This window comes from Oncorhynchus masou, chromosome 20 (assembly GCF_036934945.1).
Source record: "Oncorhynchus masou masou isolate Uvic2021 chromosome 20, UVic_Omas_1.1, whole genome shotgun sequence".
Classification (NCBI taxonomy): domain Eukaryota; kingdom Metazoa; phylum Chordata; class Actinopteri; order Salmoniformes; family Salmonidae; genus Oncorhynchus; species Oncorhynchus masou.
Window position 1 is genome coordinate 30,743,272 of NC_088231.1, and position 24,176 is coordinate 30,767,447.

Consider the following 24,176-nt stretch of genomic DNA (forward strand, 5'->3'; position numbering starts at 1 on the left):
AACAGGCTGATAAACTGAAACAGGCTGACAACTGAAACAGGCTGATAAACTGAAACAGGCTGATAAACTGAAACAGCAACAGGCTGATAAACTGAAACAGGCTGATAAACTGAAACAGGCTGATAAACTGAAACAGGCTGACAACTGAAACAGGCTGATAAACTGAAACAGGCTGATAAACTGAAACAGGCTGACAACTGAAACAGGCTGATAAACTGAAACAGGCTGATAAACTGAAACAGCAACAGGCTGATAAACTGAAACAGGCTGATAAACTGAAACAGGCTGATAAACTGAAACAGGCTGATAAACTGAAACAGGCTGATAAACTGAAACAGGCTGATAAACTGAAACAGGCTGATAAACTGAAACAGCAACAGGCTGATAAACCGAAACAGGCTGATAAACCGAAACAGGCTGATAAACTGAAACAGCAACAGGCTGATAAACCGAAACAGGCTGATAAACTGAAACAGGCTGACAACTGAAACAGGCTGATAAACTGAAACAGGCTGATAAACTGAAACAGCAACAGGCTGATAAACTGAAACAGGCTGATAAACTGAAACAGGCTGATAAACTGAAACAGGCTGACAACTGAAACAGGCTGATAAACTGAAACAGGCTGATAAACTGAAACAGGCTGACAACTGAAACAGGCTGATAAACTGAAACAGGCTGATAAACTGAAACAGCAACAGGCTGATAAACTGAAACAGGCTGATAAACTGAAACAGGCTGATAAACTGAAACAGGCTGATAAACTGAAACAGCAACAGGCTGATAAACTGAAACAGGCTGATAAACTGAAACAGGCTGATAAACTGAAACAGGCTGATAAACTGAAACAGGCTGATAAACCGAAACAGCAACAGGCTGATAAACTGAAACAGGCTGATAAACTGAAACAGGCTGATAAACCGAAACTGAAACAGGCTGATAAACTGAAACAGGCTGATAAACTGAAACAGGCTGATAAACCGAAACAGCAACAGGCTGATAAACCGAAACTGAAACAGGCTGATAAACTGAAACAGGCTGATAAACTGAAACAGGCTGATAAACCGAAACAGCAACAGGCTGATAAACCGAAACAGGCTGATAAACTGAAACAGGCTGATAAACTGAAACAGTCTGATAAACTGAAACAGGCTGATAAACCGAAACAGCAACAGGCTGATAAACCGAAACAGGCTGATAAACTGAAACAGGCTGATAAACTGAAACAGGCTGATAAACCGAAACAGCAACAGGCTGATAAACCGAAACAGGCTGATAAACTGAAACAGGCTGATAAACCGAAACAGCAACAGGCTGATAAACTGAAACAGGCTGATAAACTGAAACAGCAACAGGCTGATAAACTGAAACAGGCTGACAACTGAAACAGGCTGATAAACTGAAACAGGCTGATAAACTGAAACAGCAACAGGCTGATAAACTGAAACAGGCTGACAACTGAAACAGGCTGATAAACTGAAACAGGCTGATAAACCGAAACAGCAACAGGCTGATAAACTGAAACAGGCTGATAAACTGAAACAGGCTGATAAACTGAAACAGGCTGATAAACTGAAACAGGCTGATAAACTGCAACAGGCTGATAAACTGAAACAGGCTGATAAACTGAAACAGGCTGATAAACTGAAACAGGCTGATAAACCGAAACAGCACAGGCTGATAAACTGAAACAGGCTGATAAACTGAAACAGGCTGATAAACTGAAACAGCAACAGGCTGATAAACTGAAACAGGCTGATAAACTGAAACAGGCTGATAAACTGAAACAGCAACAGGCTGATAAACCGAAACAGCAACAGGCTGATAAACTGAAACAGGCTGATAAACCGAAACAGGCTGATAAACTGAAACAGGCTGATAAACCGAAACAGCAACAGGCTGATAAACTGAAACAGGCTGATAAACTGAAACAGGCTGATAAACTGAAACAGGCTGATAAACTGAAACAGGCTGATAAACTGAAACAGGCTGATAAACTGAAACTGCAACAGGCTGATAAACAGCACAGGCTGATAAACTGAAACAGGCTGATAAACTGAAACAGGCTGATAAACTGAAACAGGCTGATAAACTGAAACAGCAACAGGCTGATAAACTGAAACAGGCTGATAAACTGAAACAGGCTGATAAACTGAAACAGGCTGATAAACTGAAACAGCAACAGGCTGATAAACTGAAACAGCAACAGGCTGATAAACCGAAACAGCAACAGGCTGATAAACTGAAACAGGCTGATAAACCGAAACAGGCTGATAAACTGAAACAGGCTGATAAACCGAAACAGGCTGATAAACCGAAACAGGCTGATAAACTGAAACAGGCTGATAAACTGAAACAGGCTGATAAACTGAAACAGGCTGATAAACCGAAACTGAAACAGGCTGATAAACTGAAACAGGCTGATAAACTGAAACAGGCTGATAAACTGAAACAGGCTGATAAACCGAAACAGCAACAGGCTGATAAACCGAAACTGAAACAGGCTGATAAACTGAAACAGGCTGATAAACTGAAACAGGCTGATAAACTGAAACAGGCTGATAAACCGAAACAGCAACAGGCTGATAAACCGAAACAGGCTGATAAACTGAAACAGGCTGATAAACTGAAACAGTCTGATAAACTGAAACAGGCTGATAAACCGAAACAGCAACAGGCTGATAAACCGAAACAGGCTGATAAACTGAAACAGGCTGATAAACTGAAACAGGCTGATAAACCGAAACAGCAACAGGCTGATAAACCGAAACAGGCTGATAAACTGAAACAGGCTGATAAACCGAAACAGCAACAGGCTGATAAACTGAAACAGGCTGATAAACTGAAACAGCAACAGGCTGATAAACTGAAACAGGCTGACAACTGAAACAGGCTGATAAACTGAAACAGGCTGATAAACTGAAACAGCAACAGGCTGATAAACTGAAACAGGCTGACAACTGAAACAGGCTGATAAACTGAAACAGGCTGATAAACCGAAACAGCAACAGGCTGATAAACTGAAACAGGCTGATAAACTGAAACAGGCTGATAAACTGAAACAGGCTGATAAACTGAAACAGGCTGATAAACTGCAACAGGCTGATAAACTGAAACAGGCTGATAAACTGAAACAGGCTGATAAACTGAAACAGGCTGATAAACCGAAACAGCACAGGCTGATAAACTGAAACAGGCTGATAAACTGAAACAGGCTGATAAACTGAAACAGCAACAGGCTGATAAACTGAAACAGGCTGATAAACTGAAACAGGCTGATAAACTGAAACAGCAACAGGCTGATAAACCGAAACAGCAACAGGCTGATAAACTGAAACAGGCTGATAAACCGAAACAGGCTGATAAACTGAAACAGGCTGATAAACCGAAACAGCACAGGCTGATAAACTGAAACAGGCTGATAAACTGAAACAGGCTGATAAACTGAAACAGCAACAGGCTGATAAACTGAAACAGGCTGATAAACTGAAACAGGCTGATAAACTGAAACAGGCTGATAAACTGAAACAGCAACAGGCTGATAAACTGAAACAGCAACAGGCTGATAAACCGAAACAGCAACAGGCTGATAAACTGAAACAGGCTGATAAACCGAAACAGGCTGATAAACTGAAACAGGCTGATAAACCGAAACAGGCTGATAAACCGAAACAGGCTGATAAACTGAAACAGGCTGATAAACTGAAACAGGCTGATAAACTGAAACAGGCTGATAAACCGAAACAGGCTGATAAACTGAAACAGGCTGATAAACTGAAACAGGCTGATAAACCGAAACAGGCTGATAAACTGAAACAGCAACAGGCTGATAAACTGAAACGGGCTGATAAACTGAAACAGGCTGATAAACTGAAACAGGCTGATAAACCGAAACAGCAACAGGCTGATAAACCGAAACAGCACAGGCTGATAAACCGAAACAGCACAGGCTGATAAACTGAAACAGGCTGATAAACTGAAACAGCAACAGGCTGATAAACTGAAACAGGCTGATAAACTGAAACAGCAACAGGCTGATAAACCGAAACAGCAACAGGTTGATAAACCGAAACAGGCTGATAAACCGAAACAGCAACAGGCTGATAAACCGAAACAGCAACAGGCTGATAAACTGAAACAGGCTGATAAACCGAAACAGGCTGATAAACTGAAACAGGCTGATAAACTGAAACAGGCTGATAAACTGAAACAGGCTGATAAACTGAAACAGCAACAGGCTGATAAACTGAAACAGGCTGATAAACTGAAACAGGCTGATAAACCGAAACAGCAACAGGCTGATAAACCGAAACAGGCTGATAAACTGAAACAGGCTGATAAACTGAAACAGGCTGATAAACTGAAACAGGCTGATAAACTGAAACAGCAACAGGCTGATAAACCGAAACAGCAACAGGCTGATAAACTGAAACAGGCTGATAAACTGAAACAGGCTGATAAACCGAAACAGGCTGATAAACTGAAACAGGCTGATAAACCGAAACAGGCTGATAAACCGAAACAGGCTGATAAACCGAAACAGGCTGATAAACTGAAACAGGCTGATAAACTGAAACAGGCTGATAAACTGAAACAGGCTGATAAACCGAAACAGCAACAGGCTGATAAACTGAAACAGGCTGATAAACTGAAACAGGCTGATAAACTGAAACAGGCTGATAAACTGAAACAGCAACAGGCTGATAAACCGAAACAGGCTGATAAACCGAAACAGGCTGATAAACTGAAACAGGCTGATAAACCGAAACAGGCTGATAAACCGAAACAGGCTGATAAACTGAAACAGGCTGATAAACAGCAACAGGCTGATAAACTGAAACAGGCTGATAAACTGAAACAGGCTGATAAACCGAAACAGGCTGATAAACTGAAACAGGCTGATAAACCGAAACAGGCTGATAAACCGAAACAGCAACAGGCTGATAAACCGAAACAGCAACAGGCTGATAAACTGAAACAGCAACAGGCTGATAAACTGAAACAGCAACAGGCTGATAAACTGAAACAGGCTGATAAACTGAAACAGGCTGATAAACTGAAACAGCAACAGGCTGATAAACTGAAACAGAAACAGGCTGATAAACTGAAACAGCAACAGGCTGATAAACTGAAACAGGCTGATAAACTGAAACAGGCTGACAACTGAAACAGGCTGATAAACTGAAACAGGCTGATAAACCGAAACAGGCTGATAAACTGAAACAGGCTGATAAACTGAAACAGGCTGATAAACCGAAACAGCAACAGGCTGATAAACTGAAACAGGCTGATAAACAGCAACAGGCTGATAAACAGCAACAGGCTGATAAACTGAAACAGGCTGATAAACTGAAACAGGCTGATAAACTGAAACAGGCTGATAAACTGAAACAGGCTGATAAACTGAAACAGGCTGATAAACTGAAACAGGCTGATAAACCGAAACAGCAACAGGCTGATAAACTGAAACAGGCTGATAAACAGCAACAGGCTGATAAACAGCAACAGGCTGATAAACTGAAACAGGCTGATAAACTGAAACAGGCTGATAAACTGAAACAGGCTGATAAACTGAAACAGGCTGACAACTGAAACAGCAACAGGCTGATAAACTGAAACAGAAACAGGCTGATAAACAGCAACAGGCTGATAAACTGAAACAGGCTGATAAACTGAAACAGGCTGATAAACCGAAACAGGCTGATAAACCGAAACAGGCTGATAAACCGAAACAGGCTGATAAACTGAAACAGGCTGATAAACAGAAACAGGCTGATAAACTGAAACAGGCTGATAAACTGAAACAGCAACAGGCTGATAAACTGAAACAGCAACAGGCTGATAAACTGAAACAGAAACAGGCTGATAAACAGCAACAGGCTGATAAACTGAAACAGGCTGATAAACTGAAACAGGCTGATAAACTGAACCAGGCTGATAAACCGAAACAGGCTGATAAACCGAAACAGGCTGATAAACTGAAACAGGCTGATAAACAGAAACAGGCTGATAAACTGAAACAGGCTGATAAACTGAAACAGCAACAGGCTGATAAACTGAAACAGCAACAGGCTGATAAACTGAAACAGAAACAGGCTGATAAACAGCAACAGGCTGATAAACTGAAACAGGCTGATAAACTGAAACAGGCTGATAAACTGAACCAGGCTGATAAACAGAAACAGGCTGATAAACTGAAACAGGCTGATAAACTGAAACAGGCTGATAAACTGAACCAGGCTGATAAACTGAAACAGGCTGATAAACTGAAACAGGCTGATAAACTGAAACAGCAACAGGCTGATAAACTGAAACAGCAACAGGCTGATAAACCGAAACAGGCTGATAAACTGAAACAGGCTGATAAACTGAACCAGGCTGATAAACTGAAACAGGCTGATAAACTGAAACAGGCTGATAAACTGAAACAGCAACAGTCTGATAAACCGAAACAGGCTGATAAACTGAAACAGGCTGATAAACTGAAACAGGCTGATAAACAGCAACAGGCTGATAAACTGAAACAGCAACAGGCTGATAAACTGAAACAGGCTGATAAACTGAAACAGGCTGATAAACTGAAACAGCAACAGGCTGATAAACTGAAACAGCAACAGGCTGATAAACTGAAACAGGCTGATAAACTGAAACAGGCTGATAAACGGAAACAGGCTGATAAACTGAACCAGGCTGATAAACAGCAACAGGCTGATAAACTGAACCAGGCTGATAAACAGCAACAGGCTGATAAACTGAACCAGGCTGATAAACAGCAACTGGCTGATAAACTGAAACAGGCTGATAAACTGAACCAGGCTGATAAACTGAACCAGGCTGATAAACTGAAACAGGCTGATAAACTGAAACAGGCTGATAAACTGAAACAGGCTGATAAACTGAAACAGCAAACAGGCTGATAAACCGAAACAGCAACAGGCTGATAAACTGAAACAGGCTGATAAACTGAAACAGCAACAGGCTGATAAACCGAAACAGCAACAGGCTGATAAACCGAAACAGGCTGATAAACTGAAACAGCAACAGGCTGATAAACCGAAACAGGCTGATAAACTGAAACAGCAACAGGCTGATAAACCGAAACAGCAACAGGCTGATAAACTGAAACAGGCTGATAAACTGAAACAGGCTGATAAACTGAAACAGCAACAGGCTGATAAACTGAAACAGGCTGATAAACTGAAACAGCAACAGGCTGATAAACCGAAACAGCAACAGGCTGATAAACCGAAACAGGCTGATAAACCAAAACAGGCTGATAAACTGAAACAGGCTGATAAACTGAAACAGGCTGATAAACTGAAACAGCAACAGGCTGATAAACCGAAACAGGCTGATAAACTGAAACAGCAACAGGCTGATAAACTGAAACAGGCTGATAAACTGAAACAGCAACAGGCTGATAAACCGAAACAGCAACAGGCTGATAAACCGAAACAGGCTGATAAACCAAAACAGGCTGATAAACTGAAACAGGCTGATAAACTGAAACAGGCTGATAAACTGAAACAGCAACAGGCTGATAAACCGAAACAGGCTGATAAACTGAACCAGGCTGATAAACAGCAACAGGCTGATAAACTGAACCAGGCTGATAAACAGCAACAGGCTGATAAACTGAAACAGGCTGATAAACTGAAACAGGCTGATAAACTGAAACAGGCTGATAAACTGAAACAGGCTGATAAACTGAACCAGGCTGATAAACAGCAACAGGCTGATAAACTGAAACAGGCTGATAAACTGAAACAGGCTGATAAACTGAAACAGGCTGATAAACTGAAACAGGCTGATAAACAGCAACAGGCTGATAAACTGAAACAGGCTGATAAACTGAAACAGGCTGATAAACTGAAACAGGCTGATAAACTGAAACAGGCTGATAAACTGAAACAGGCTGATAAACTGAAACAGGCTGATAAACCGAAACAGGCTGATAAACCGAAACAGGCTGATAAACTGAAACAGGCTGATAAACTGAAACAGGCTGATAAACTGAAACAGGCTGATAAACTGAAACAGGCTGATAAACTGAACCAGGCTGATAAACTGAACCAGGCTGATAAACTGAAACAGGCTGATAAACTGAAACAGGCTGATAAACTGAAACAGGCTGATAAACTGAAACAGGCTGATAAACCGAAACAGGCTGATAAACCGAAACAGGCTGATAAACTGAAACAGGCTGATAAACTGAAACAGGCTGATAAACTGAAACAGGCTGATAAACTGAAACAGGCTGATAAACTGAAACAGCAACAGGCTGATAAACCGAAACAGGCTGATAAACTGAAACAGGCTGATAAACTGAACCAGGCTGATAAACTGAACCAGGCTGATAAACTGAAACAGGCTGATAAACTGAAACAGGCTGATAAACTGAAACAGGCTGATAAACCGAAACAGGCTGATAAACCGAAACAGCAACAGGCTGATAAACTGAAACAGAAACAGGCTGATAAACAGCAACAGGCTGATAAACTGAACCAGGCTGATAAACTGAAACAGGCTGATAAACTGAAACAGGCTGATAAACTGAAACAGGCTGATAAACTGAACCAGCAACAGGCTGATAAACTGAAACAGGCTGATAAACTGAACCAGGCTGATAAACCGAAACAGGCTGATAAACTGAACCAGGCTGATAAACCGAAACAGGCTGATAAACCGAAACAGGCTGATAAACTGAAACAGGCTGATAAACAGAAACAGGCTGATAAACTGAAACAGGCTGATAAACTGAAACAGGCTGATAAACTGAAACAGCAACAGGCTGATAAACTGAAACAGCAACAGGCTGATAAACCGAAACAGGCTGATAAACTGAAACAGGCTGATAAACTGAACCAGGCTGATAAACTGAAACAGGCTGATAAACTGAAACAGGCTGATAAACTGAAACAGCAACAGGCTGATAAACTGAAACAGCAACAGGCTGATAAACCGAAACAGGCTGATAAACTGAAACAGGCTGATAAACTGAACCAGGCTGATAAACTGAAACAGGCTGATAAACTGAAACAGGCTGATAAACTGAAACAGCAACAGGCTGATAAACCGAAACAGGCTGATAAACTGAAACAGGCTGATAAACTGAAACAGGCTGATAAACAGCAACAGGCTGATAAACTGAAACAGGCTGATAAACTGAAACAGGCTGATAAACCGAAACAGGCTGATAAACTGAACCAGGCTGATAAACAGCAACAGGCTGATAAACTGAACCAGGCTGATAAACAGCAACAGGCTGATAAACTGAACCAGGCTGATAAACAGCAACAGGCTGATAAACCGAAACAGGCTGATAAACTGAAACAGGCTGATAAACTGAACCAGGCTGATAAACAGCAACAGGCTGATAAACTGAAACAGGCTGATAAACTGAAACAGGCTGATAAACTGAAACAGGCTGATAAACTGAACCAGGCTGATAAACTGAACCAGGCTGATAAACTGAAACAGGCTGATAAACTGAAACAGGCTGATAAACTGAAACAGGCTGATAAACTGAACCAGCAACAGGCTGATAAACTGAAACAGGCTGATAAACTGAACCAGGCTGATAAACCGAAACAGGCTGATAAACTGAACCAGGCTGATAAACCGAAACAGGCTGATAAACCGAAACAGGCTGATAAACTGAAACAGGCTGATAAACAGAAACAGGCTGATAAACTGAAACAGGCTGATAAACTGAAACAGGCTGATAAACTGAAACAGCAACAGGCTGATAAACTGAAACAGCAACAGGCTGATAAACCGAAACAGGCTGATAAACTGAAACAGGCTGATAAACTGAACCAGGCTGATAAACTGAAACAGGCTGATAAACTGAAACAGGCTGATAAACTGAAACAGCAACAGGCTGATAAACTGAAACAGCAACAGGCTGATAAACCGAAACAGGCTGATAAACTGAAACAGGCTGATAAACTGAACCAGGCTGATAAACTGAAACAGGCTGATAAACTGAAACAGGCTGATAAACTGAACCAGGCTGATAAACTGAAACAGGCTGATAAACTGAAACAGGCTGATAAACTGAAACAGCAACAGGCTGATAAACCGAAACAGGCTGATAAACTGAAACAGGCTGATAAACTGAACCAGGCTGATAAACAGCAACAGGCTGATAAACCGAAACAGGCTGATAAACTGAAACAGGCTGATAAACTGAACCAGGCTGATAAACAGCAACAGGCTGATAAACTGAAACAGGCTGATAAACTGAAACAGGCTGATAAACTGAACCAGGCTGATAAACTGAACCAGGCTGATAAACTGAAACAGGCTGATAAACTGAAACAGGCTGATAAACTGAAACAGGCTGATAAACTGAAACAGGCTGATAAACTGAAACAGCAACAGGCTGATAAACCGAAACAGCAACAGGCTGATAAACTGAAACAGCAACAGGCTGATAAACCGAAACAGGCTGATAAACTGAAACAGGCTGATAAACTGAACCAGGCTGATAAACAGAAACAGCAACAGGCTGATAAACTGAACCAGGCTGATAAACTGAAACAGGCTGATAAACCGAAACAGGCTGATAAACCGAAACAGCAACAGGCTGATAAACTGAAACAGGCTGATAAACAGCAACAGGCTGATAAACAGCAACAGGCTGATAAACTGAAACAGGCTGATAAACTGAAACAGGCTGATAAACTGAAACAGGCTGATAAACTGAAACAGGCTGACAACTGAAACAGCAACAGGCTGATAAACTGAAACAGAAACAGGCTGATAAACAGCAACAGGCTGATAAACTGAACCAGGCTGATAAACTGAAACAGGCTGATAAACTGAAACAGGCTGATAAACTGAAACAGGCTGATAAACTGAACCAGCAACAGGCTGATAAACTGAAACAGGCTGATAAACTGAACCAGGCTGATAAACCGAAACAGGCTGATAAACTGAACCAGGCTGATAAACCGAAACAGGCTGATAAACCGAAACAGGCTGATAAACTGAAACAGGCTGATAAACAGAAACAGGCTGATAAACTGAAACAGGCTGATAAACTGAAACAGGCTGATAAACTGAAACAGCAACAGGCTGATAAACTGAAACAGCAACAGGCTGATAAACCGAAACAGGCTGATAAACTGAAACAGGCTGATAAACTGAACCAGGCTGATAAACTGAAACAGGCTGATAAACTGAAACAGGCTGATAAACTGAAACAGCAACAGGCTGATAAACTGAAACAGCAACAGGCTGATAAACCGAAACAGGCTGATAAACTGAAACAGGCTGATAAACTGAACCAGGCTGATAAACTGAAACAGGCTGATAAACTGAAACAGGCTGATAAACTGAAACAGCAACAGGCTGATAAACCGAAACAGGCTGATAAACTGAAACAGGCTGATAAACTGAACCAGGCTGATAAACAGAAACAGCAACAGGCTGATAAACTGAACCAGGCTGATAAACTGAAACAGGCTGATAAACCGAAACAGGCTGATAAACCGAAACAGCAACAGGCTGATAAACTGAAACAGGCTGATAAACAGCAACAGGCTGATAAACAGCAACAGGCTGATAAACTGAAACAGGCTGATAAACTGAAACAGGCTGATAAACTGAAACAGGCTGATAAACTGAAACAGGCTGACAACTGAAACAGCAACAGGCTGATAAACTGAAACAGAAACAGGCTGATAAACAGCAACAGGCTGATAAACTGAACCAGGCGGATAAACTGAAACAGGCTGATAAACTGAAACAGGCTGATAAACTGAAACAGGCTGATAAACTGAACCAGCAACAGGCTGATAAACTGAAACAGGCTGATAAACTGAACCAGGCTGATAAACCGAAACAGGCTGATAAACCGAAACAGGCTGATAAACCGAAACAGGCTGATAAACTGAAACAGGCTGATAAACAGAAACAGGCTGATAAACTGAAACAGGCTGATAAACCGAAACAGGCTGATAAACCGAAACAGCAACAGGCTGATAAACTGAAACAGGCTGATAAACAGCAACAGGCTGATAAACAGCAACAGGCTGATAAACAGCAACAGGCTGATAAACTGAAACAGGCTGATAAACTGAAACAGGCTGATAAACTGAAACAGGCTGATAAACTGAAACAGGCTGATAAACTGAAACAGGCTGACAACTGAAACAGCAACAGGCTGATAAACTGAAACAGAAACAGGCTGATAAACAGCAACAGGCTGATAAACTGAACCAGGCTGATAAACTGAAACAGGCTGATAAACTGAAACAGGCTGATAAACTGAAACAGGCTGATAAACTGAACCAGCAACAGGCTGATAAACTGAAACAGGCTGATAAACTGAACCAGGCTGATAAACCGAAACAGGCTGATAAACTGAACCAGGCTGATAAACCGAAACAGGCTGATAAACCGAAACAGGCTGATAAACTGAAACAGGCTGATAAACAGAAACAGGCTGATAAACTGAAACAGGCTGATAAACTGAAACAGCAACAGGCTGATAAACCGAAACAGGCTGATAAACTGAAACAGGCTGATAAACTGAACCAGGCTGATAAACTGAACCAGGCTGATAAACTGAAACAGGCTGATAAACTGAAACAGGCTGATAAACTGAAACAGGCTGATAAACCGAAACAGGCTGATAAACCGAAACAGCAACAGGCTGATAAACTGAAACAGGCTGATAAACAGCAACAGGCTGATAAACAGCAACAGGCTGATAAACTGAAACAGGCTGATAAACTGAAACAGGCTGATAAACTGAAACAGGCTGATAAACTGAAACAGGCTGACAACTGAAACAGCAACAGGCTGATAAACTGAAACAGAAACAGGCTGATAAACAGCAACAGGCTGATAAACTGAACCAGGCTGATAAACTGAAACAGGCTGATAAACTGAAACAGGCTGATAAACTGAAACAGGCTGATAAACTGAACCAGCAACAGGCTGATAAACTGAAACAGGCTGATAAACTGAACCAGGCTGATAAACCGAAACAGGCTGATAAACTGAACCAGGCTGATAAACCGAAACAGGCTGATAAACCGAAACAGGCTGATAAACTGAAACAGGCTGATAAACAGAAACAGGCTGATAAACTGAAACAGGCTGATAAACTGAAACAGGCTGATAAACTGAAACAGCAACAGGCTGATAAACTGAAACAGCAACAGGCTGATAAACCGAATCAGGCTGATAAACTGAAACAGGCTGATAAACTGAACCAGGCTGATAAACTGAAACAGGCTGATAAACTGAAACAGGCTGATAAACTGAAACAGCAACAGGCTGATAAACTGAAACAGCAACAGGCTGATAAACCGAAACAGGCTGATAAACTGAAACAGGCTGATAAACTGAACCAGGCTGATAAACTGAAACAGGCTGATAAACTGAAACAGGCTGATAAACTGAAACAGCAACAGGCTGATAAACCGAAACAGGCTGATAAACTGAAACAGGCTGATAAACTGAAACAGGCTGATAAACAGCAACAGGCTGATAAACTGAAACAGGCTGATAAACTGAAACAGGCTGATAAACCGAAACAGGCTGATAAACTGAACCAGGCTGATAAACAGCAACAGGCTGATAAACTGAACCAGGCTGATAAACAGCAACAGGCTGATAAACTGAACCAGGCTGATAAACAGCAACAGGCTGATAAACCGAAACAGGCTGATAAACTGAAACAGGCTGATAAACTGAACCAGGCTGATAAACAGCAACAGGCTGATAAACTGAAACAGGCTGATAAACTGAAACAGGCTGATAAACTGAACCAGGCTGATAAACTGAACCAGGCTGATAAACTGAAACAGGCTGATAAACTGAAACAGGCTGATAAACTGAAACAGGCTGATAAACTGAAACAGGCTGATAAACTGAAACAGCAACAGGCTGATAAACCGAAACAGCAACAGGCTGATAAACTGAAACAGCAACAGGCTGATAAACCGAAACAGGCTGATAAACTGAAACAGGCTGATAAACTGAACCAGGCTGATAAACAGAAACAGCAACAGGCTGATAAACTGAACCAGGCTGATAAACAGCAACAGGCTGATAAACTGAAACAGGCTGATAAACTGAAACAGGCTGATAAACTGAAACAGGCTGATAAACTGAAACAGCAACAGGCTGATAAACCGAAACAGGCTGATAAACTGAAACAGGCTGATAAACTGAAACAGGCTGATAAACTGAAACAGGCTGATAAACTGAAACAGGCTGATAAACTGAAACAGCAACAGGCTGATAAACCGAAACAGGCTGATAAACTGAAACAGGCTGATAAACTGAAACAGGCTGATAAACTGAAACAGGCTGATAAACTGAAACAGGCTGATAAACTGAAACAGCAACAGGCTGATAAACTGAAACAGGCTGATAAACTGAAACAGGCTGATAAACTGAAACAGGCTGATAAACTGAAACAGGCTGATAAACCGAAACAGCAACAGGCTGATAAACCGAAACAGGCTGATAAACTGAAACAGGCTGATAAACTGAAACAGGCTGATAAACTGAAACAGCAACAGGCTGATAAACCGAAACAGGCTGATAAACTGAAACAGGCTGATAAACTGAACCAGGCTGATAAACTGAACCAGGCTGATAAACTGAAACAGGCTGATAAACCGAAACAGCAACAGGCTGATAAACTGAACCAGGCTGATAAACTGAAACAGGCTGATAAACTGAAACAGCAACAGGCTGATAAACTGAACCAGCAACAGCCTGATAAACCGAAACAGGCTGATAAACTGAAACAGGCTGATAAACTGAACCAGGCTGATAAACTGAAACAGGCTGATAAACTGAAACAGGCTGATAAACTGAAACAGGCTGATAAACTGAAACAGGCTGATAAACTGAAACAGGCTGATAAACCGAAACAGCCTGATAAACTGAAACAGCCTGATAAACTAAGACTAGTTTAGTAGCCTAGCTATAACAGGAGAACTTACAACAGCTCAGTGACCAACCTGTCTCTGGCCTTAACCATCAATATGTTGACATGCTCAAGTCGACTACAGAAGGTATATACAGTGCCTTGCGAAAGTATTCGGCCCCCTTGAACTTTGCGACCTTTTGCCACATTTCAGGCTTCAAACATAAAGATATAAAACTGTATTTTTTTGTAAAGAATCAACAACAAGTGGGACACAATCATGAAGTGGAACAACATTTATTGGATATTTCAGACTTTTTTAACAAATCAGAAACTGAAAAATTGGGCGTGCAAAATTATTCAGCCCCCTTAAGTTAATACTTTGTAGCGCCACCTTTTGCTGCGATTACAGCTGTAAGTCGCTTGGGGTATGTTTCTATCAGTTTTGCACATCGAGAGACTGACATTTTTTCCCATTCCTCCTTGAAAAACAGCTCGAGCTCAGTGAGGTTGGATGGAGAGCATTTGTGAACAGCAGTTTTCAGTTCTTTCCACAGATTCTCGATTGGATTCAGGTCTGGACTTTGACTTGGCCATTCTAACACCTGGATATGTTTATTTTTTAACCATTCCATTGTAGATTTTGCTTTATGTTTTGGATCATTGTCTTGTTGGAAGACAAATCTCCGTCCCAGTCTCAGGTCTTTTGCAGACTCCATCAGGTTTTCTTCCAGAATGGTCCTGTATTTGGCTCCATCCATCTTCCCATTAATTTAAACTATCTTCCCTGTCCATGCTGAAGAAAAGCAGGACCAAACCATGATGCTGCCACCACCATGTTTGACAGTGGGGATGGTGTGTTCAGGGTGATTAGCTGTGTTGCTTTTACGCCAAACATAACGTTTTGCATTGTTGCCAAAAAGTTCAATTTTGGTTTCATCTGACCAGAGCACCTTCTTCCACATGTTTGGTGTGTCTCCCAGGTGGCTTGTGGCAAACTTTAAACAACACTTTTTATAGATATCTTTAAGATATGGCTTTCTTCTTGCCACTCTTCCATAAACCCCAGATTTGTGCAATATACGACTGATTGTTGTCCTATGGACAGAGTCTCCCACCTCAGCTGTAGATCTCTGCAGTTCATCCAGAGTGATCATGGCTGCCTCTTGGCTGCAGCTCTGATCAGTCTTCTCCTTGTATGAGCTGAAAGTTTAGAGGGACGGCCAGGTCTTGGTAGATTTGCAGTGGTCTGACACTCCTTCCATTTCAATATTATCGCTTGCACAGTGCTCCTTGGGATGTTTAAAGCTTGGGAAATCTTTTTGTATCCAAACCCAGCTTTAAACTTCTTCACAACAGTATCTCGGACCTGCCTGGTGTGTTCCTTGTTCTTCATGATTCTCTCTGAGCTTTTAACGGACCTCTGAGACTATCACAGTGCAGGTGCATTTATACGGAGACTTGATTACACACAGGTGGATTGTATTTATCATCATTAGTCATTTAGGTCAACATTGGATCATTCAGAGATCCTCACTGAACTTCTGGAGAGAGTTTGCTGCACTGAAAGTAAAGGGGCTGAATAATTTTGCACGCCCATTTTTTCAGTTTTTGATTTGTTAAAAAAGTTTGAAATATCCAATAAATGTCGTTCCACATCATGATTGTGTCCCACTTGTTGTTGATTCTTCACAAAAAAATACAGTTTTATATCTTTATGTTAGAAGCCTGAAATGTGGCAAAAGGTCGCAAAGTTCAAGGGGGCCGAATACTTTCGCAAGGCACTGTAAGAGTGTAGGCCATGCAGCGACTACGTGGTATTTCTGAGCGTTAGTCCTAATTCAAATGGACCCTTAATCTCTCTCCCTCCAGACATCTTGAACATACGGAGAAGGTACCACAGACATCACTGCCCCCACCGCCGCTGCATGCCCCTGCACTCCAGAGTACCATTCCCCTGAGGTAAGACACACGGCACCTGTGGGAATGTGTGTGTGCGTGGGCATGTCTAACCCTAACCCGTGTCCAGGGATGTCAGGGGTCAAAGGGTGAAACACCCGCTGCGGCTGTAGTGTGTGATTAAGACCAGAGGTTTGTGTTCACACAGTCCTGTAGAAGACGGGGTGGCAGGTAACCTAGTGGTTAGGTCGTTGGGCCAGTAACCAACCCCTTACCCATCTATCTATCGCCTCCTTTGAATTCCATGCTGTCACAGTTACCAGCCCTTTCAAGCTTAACATTCTTATCATTTATCGCCCTCCAGGTTCCCTCGGAGAGTTCATCAATGAGCTTGATGCCTTGATAAGCTCCTTTCCTGAGGACGGCTCACCTCTCACAGTCCTGGGCGACTTTAACCTCCCCACGTCTACCTTTGACTCATTCCTCTCTGCCTCCTTCTTTCCACTCCTCTCCTCTTTTGACCTCACCCTCTCACCTTCCCCCCTACTCACAAGGCAGGCAATACGCTCGACCTCATCTTTACTAGATGCTGTTCTTCCACTAACCTCACTGCAACTCCCCTCCAAGTCTCCGACCACTACCTTGTATCCTTTTCCCTCTCGCTCTCATCCAACACTTCCCACACTGCCCCTACTCGGATGGTATCGCGCCGTCCCAACCTTCGCTCTCTCTCCCCCGCTACTCTTTCCTCTTCCATCCTTTCATCTCTTCCCTCTGCTCATACCTTCTCCAACCTTTCTCCTGACTCTGCCTCCTCAACCCTCCTCTCTTCCCTTTCTGCATCCTTTGACTCTCTATGTCCCCTATCCTCCAGGCCGGCTCGGTCCTCCCCTCCCGCTCCGTGGCTCGATGACTCATTGCGAGCTCACAGAACAGAGCTCCGGGCAGCCGAGCGGAAATGGAGGAAAACTCGCCTCCCTGCGGACCTGGCATCCTTTCACTCCCTCCTCTCTACATTTTCCTCCTCTGTCTCTGCTGCTAAAGCCACTTTCTACCACTCTAAATTCCAAGCATCTGCCTCTAACCCTAGGAAGCTCTTTGCCACCTTCTCCTCCCTCCTGAATCCTCCCCCCTCCCCCCCCCCCTCCTCCCTCTCTGCAGATGACTTCGTCAACCATTTTGAAAAGAAGGTCGACGACATCCGATCCTCGTTTGCTAAGTCAAACGACACCGCTGGTTCTGCTCACACTGCCCTACCCTGTGCTCTGACCTCTTTCTCCCCTCTCTCTCCAGATGAAATCTCGCTTCTTGTGACGGCCGGCCGCCCAACAACCTGCCCGCTCGACCCTATCCCCTCCTCTCTCCTCCAGACCATTTCCGGGGACCTTCTCCCTTACCTCACCTCGCTCATCAACTCATCCCTGACCGCTGGCTACGTCCCTTCCGTCTTCAAGAGAGCGAGAGTTGCACCCCTTCTGAAGAAACCTACACTCGATCCCTCCGATGTCAACAACTACAGACCAGTATCCCTTCTTTCTTTTCTCTCCAAAACTCTTGAACGTGCCGTCCTTGGCCAGCTCTCCCGCTATCTCTCTCAGAATGACCTTCTTGATCCAAATCAGTCAGGTTTCAAGACTAGTCATTCAACTGAGACTGCTCTTCTCTGCATCACGGAGGCGCTCCGCACTGCTAAAGCTAACTCTCTCTCCTCTGCTCTCATCCTTCTAGACCTATCGGCTGCCTTCGATACTGTGAACCATCAGATCCTCCTCTCCACCCTCTCCGAGTTGGGCATCTCCGGCGCGGCCCACGCTTGGATTGCGTCCTACCTGACAGGTCGCTCCTACCAGGTGGCGTGGCGAGAATCTGTCTCCTCGCCACGCGCTCTCACCACTGGTGTCCCCCAGGGCTCTGTTCTAGGCCCTCTCCTATTCTCGCTATACACCAAGTCACTTGGCTCTGTCATAACCTCACATGGTCTCTCCTATCATTGCTATGCAGACGACACACAATTAATCTTCTCCTTTCCCCCTTCTGATGACCAGGTGGCGAATCGCATCTCTGCATGTCTGGCAGACATATCAGTGTGGATGACGGATCACCACCTCAAGCTGAACCTCGGCAAGACGGAGCTGCTCTTCCTCCCGGGGAAGGACTGCCCGTTCCATGATCTCGCCATCACGGTTGACAACTCCATTGTGTCCTCCTCCCAGAGCGCTAAGAACCTTGGCGTGATCCTGGACAACACCCTGTCGTTCTCAACCAACATCATGGCGGTGGCCCGTTCCTGTAGGTTCATGCTCTACAACATCCGCAGAGTACGACCCTGCCTCACACAGGAAGCGGCGCAGGTCCTAATCCAGGCACTTGTCATCTCCCGTCTGGATTACTGCAACTCGCTGTTGGCTGGGCTCCCTGCCTGTGCCATTAAACCCCTACAACTCATCCAGAACGCCGCAGCCCGTCTGGTGTTCAACCTTCCCAAGTTCTCTCACGTCACCCCGCTCCTCCGCTCTCTCCACTGGCTTCCAGTTGAAGCTCGCATCCGCTACAAGACCATGGTGCTTGCCTACGGAGCTGTGAGGGGAACGGCACCGCAGTACCTCCAGGCTCTGATCAGGCCCTACACCCAAGCAAGGGCACTGCGTTCATCCACCTCTGGCCTGCTCGCCTCCCTACCATTGAGGAAGTACAGTTCCCGCTCAGCCCAGTCAAAACTGTTCGCTGCTCTGGCCCCCAATGGTGGAACAAACTCCCTCACGACGCCAGGACAGCGGAGTCAATCACCACCTTCCGGAGACACCTGAAACCCCACCTCTTCAAGGAATACCTAGGATAGGATAAGTAATCCTTCTCACCACCCCCCCCTTAATGATTTAGATGCACTATTGTAAAGTGGCTGTTCCACTGGATGTCAGAAGGTGAATTCACCAATTTGTAAGTCGCTCTGGATAAGAGCGTCTGCTAAATGACTTAAATGTAAATGTAAATGTAACCTAGTGGTTAGATCGTTGGGCCAGTAACCAGCAGGTAACCTCGTGGTTAGATCGTTGGGCCAGCAACCAGCAGGTAACCTCGTGGTTAGATCGTTGGGCCAGTAACCAGCAAGTAACCTAGTGGTTAGATCGTTGGGCCAGTAACCAGCAGGTAACCTCGTGGTTAGATCGTTGGGCCAGCAACCAGCAGGTAACCTCGTGGTTAGATCGTTGGGCCAGTAACCAGCAGGTAACCTAGTGGTTAGATCGTTGGGCCAGTAACCAGCAGGTAACCTAGTGGTTAGATCGTTGGGCCAGTAACCAGCAGGTAACCTAGTGGTTAGATCGTTGGACCAGTAACCAGCAGGTAACCTAGTGGTTAGATCGTTGGGCCAGTAACCAGCAGGTAACCTAGTGGTTAGATCGTTGGGCCAGTAACCAGCAGGTAGCCTCGTGGTTAGATCGTTGGGCCAGTAACCGAAAGGTTTTTGGATCGAATCCCCGAGCTGACAAGGTAAAAATCGGTCATTCTGCCCCTGAACAAGGCAGTTAACCTGTTCCCTGGTAGGCCGTCATTGTAACTAAGAATTTGTTCTTAACTGACGAGAGAGTGAGAATCATTCTCAAACAAAATGGTTTAAACTGAGGAGGGCGGTCTGCCCCCTCTGTCTCACATGCACACTGCTAAAAGGTTCCTGCCTGACCCATAACACGGTCTATATTCTCTCTGTCTGACCCACTGTCTATATTCTCTCTGCCTGACCCACTGTCTATATTCTCTCTGCCTGACCCACTGTCTATATTCTCTCTGCCTGACCCACTGTCTATATTCTCTCTGCCTGACCCACTGTCTATATTCTCTCTGCCTGACCCATAACACTGTCTATATTCTCTCTGCCTGACCCACTGTCTATATTCTCTCTGCCTGACCCACTGTCTATATTCTCTCTGCCTGACCCATAACACTGTCTATATTCTCTCTGCCTGACCCATAACACTGTCTATATTCTCTCTGCCTGACCCATAACACTGTCTATATTCTCTCTGCCTGACCCACTGTCTATATTCTCTCTGCCTGACCCACTGTCTATATTCTCTCTGCCTGACCCATAACACTGTCTATATTCTCTCTGCCTGACCCACTGTCTATATTCTCTCTGCCTGACCCATAACACTGTCTATATTCTCTCTGCCTGACCCATAACACTGTCTATATTCTCTCTGCCTGACCCATAACACTGTCTATATTCTCTCTGCCTGACCCACTGTCTATATTCTCTCTGCCTGACCCACTGTCTATATTCTCTCTGCCTGACCCATAACACTGTCTATATTCTCTCTGCCTGACCCACTGTCTATATTCTCTCTGCCTGACCCACTGTCTATATTCTCTCTGCCTGACCCACTGTCTATATTCTCTCTGCCTGACCCATAACACTGTCTATATTCTCTCTGCCTGACCCACTGTCTATATTCTCTCTGCCTGACCCACTGTCTATATTCTCTCTGTCTGACCCACTGTCTATATTCTCTCTGCCTGACCCATAACACTGTCTATATTCTCTCTGCCTGACCCACTGTCTATATTCTCTCTGCCTGACCCATAACACTGTCTATATTCTCTCTGCCTGACCCACTGTCTATATTCTCTCTGCCTGACCCACTGTCTATATTCTCTCTGCCTGACCCACTGTCTATATTCTCTCTGCCTGACCCACTGTCTATATTCTCTCTGCCTGACCCACTGTCTATATTCTATCTGCCTGACCCACTGTCTATATTCTCTCTGCCTGACCCATAACACTGTCTATATTCTCTCTGCCTGACCCACTGTCTATATTCTCTCTGCCTGACCCACTGTCTATATTCTCTCTGCCTGACCCACTGTCTATATTCTCTCTGCCTGACCCACTGTCTATATTCTCTCTGCCTGACCCACTGTCTATATTCTCTCTGCCTGACCCACTGTCTATATTCTCTCTGCCTGACCCACTGTCTATATTCTCTCTGCCTGACCCACTGTCTATATTCTCTCTGCCTGACCCACTGTCTATATTCTCTCTGCCTGACCCACTGTCTATATTCTCTCTGCCTGACCCATAACACTGTCTATATTCTCTCTGCCTGACCCACTGTCTATATTCTCTCTGCCTGACCCATAACACTGTCTATATTCTCTCTGCCTGACCCACTGTCTATATTCTCTCTGCCTGACCCACTGTCTATATTCTCTCTGCCTGACCCACTGTCTATATTCTCTCTGCCTGACCCATATCACTGTCTATATTCTCTCTGTTTAGGTGTAACAGAGTGAACATGGAGGTTAGAGAGAAGAGGAGAATCTCTGTGACATCCTCACCCCTCCTCTTCCCCCCACAGGACACCACACACACCTGTGGGGACACACCTGTGGGGACACACCTGTGGACACGGAGTCCGGAAACACGGCGCTGAAGGACTGAAGACTGAGCGAGAGACATAGCCTGTGCTGAGACTGGGAGTTTGGGCAGAGAAGAGAGAGAGGACTACTGCTGCTGCTGTTGAATAGACAAAAGATATGAACTGGAGTCACTAGACTACCTGCCTTCCTGCTCACATCACTTCATATACATACCACCGCCATCTATCTGGGTACTGAGACATTTATACTATATACCACCGCCATCTATCTGGGTACTGAGACATTTATACTATATACCACCGCCATCTATCTGGGTACTGAGACATTTATACTATATACCACAGTACCAAAACATTTATACTATATACCACAGTACCAAGACATTTATACTATATACCACAGTACCAAGACATTTATACTATATACCACAGTTCCAAGACATTTATACTATATACCACCGCCATCTATCTGGGTACTGAGACATTTATACTATATACCACCGCCATCTATCTGGGTACTGAGACATTTATACTATATACCACCGCCATCTATCTGGGTACTGAGACATTTATACTATATACCACCGCCATCTATCTGGGTACTGAGACATTTATACTATATACCACCGCCATCTATCTGGGTACTGAGACATTTATACTATATACCACAGTTCCAAGACATTTATACTATATACCACAGTACCAAGACATTTATACTATATACCACAGTACCAAGACATTTATACTATATACCACCGCCATCTATCTGGGTACTGAGACATTTATACTATATACCACAGTACCAAGACATTTATACTATATACCACAGTACCAAGACATTTATACTATATACCACAGTACCAAGATATTTATACTATATACCACAGTACCAAGATATTTATACTATATACCACAGTACCAAGATATTTATACTATATACCACAGTACCAAGACATTTATACTATATACCACCGCCATCTATCTGGGTACTGAGACATTTATACTATATACCACCGCCATCTATCTGGGTACTGAGACATTTATACTATATACCACCGCCATCTATCTGGGTACTGAGACATTTATACTATATACCACAGTTCCAAAACTGTTATACTATATACCACAGTACCAAAACATTTATACTATATACCACCGCCATCTATCTGGGTACTGAGACATTTATACTATATACCACAGTACCAAGACATTTATACTATATACCACAGTACCAAAACATTTATACTATATACTACAGTACCATCTGGGTACCATAAAAACTACAGCTCAGACTAATACAATATACAGAATAAGTGTTTTTATGGGAGAAATGCACTTCAAATGTACAGTATGTTCTAATTAATGACCTTTTAATAATAAAACAATCTGTTTATACTCTTTTCAGTCTGGTGTAATGCTTGACCTTCTCAGTCCAGCCCATTATGAATGGTAGGAGTCTCAGTCCATCCCATTAGGAATGGTAGGAGTCTCAGTCCAGCCCATTAGGAATGGTAGGAGTCTCAGTCCATCCCATTAGGAATGGTAGGAGTCTCAGTCCATCCCATTAGGAATGGTAGGAGTCTCAGATCAGCCCATTAGGAATGGTAGGAGTCTCAGTCCATCCCATTAGGAATGGTAGGAGTCTCAGTCCATCCCATTAGGAATGGTAGGAGTCTCAGTCCATCCCATTATGAATGGTAGGAGTCTCAGTCCATCCCATTATGAATGGTAGGAGTCTCAGATCAGCCCATTAGGAATGGTAGGAGTCTCAGTCCATCCCATTAGGAATGGTAGGAGTCTCAGTCCATCCCATTAGGAATGGTAGGAGTCTCAGTCCATCCCATTATGAATGGTAGGAGTCTCAGATCAGCCCATTAGGAATGGTAGGAGTCTCAGTCCATCCCATTAGGAATGGTAGGAGTCTCAGTCCATCCCATTAGGAATGGTAGGAGTCTCAGTCCATCCCATTAGGAATGGTAGGAGTCTCAGTCCATCCCATTAGG

General features: G+C 43.7%; 1 long non-coding RNA gene across 1 annotated transcript in view; it reads left to right on the forward strand.

Moving 5' to 3' along the window:
* LOC135506562 (uncharacterized) overlaps positions 1–22,713 on the forward strand; it is a 30,985-nt gene extending 8,272 nt beyond the window's left edge. Inside the window, exons 2-3 of the long non-coding RNA XR_010450544.1 lie at positions 16,772–16,861; positions 22,153–22,713. This is a non-coding gene — a long non-coding RNA (uncharacterized LOC135506562). The remainder of the gene's footprint in view (positions 1–16,771; positions 16,862–22,152) is intronic.
* Positions 22,714–24,176: the final 1,463 nt, after the last annotated feature.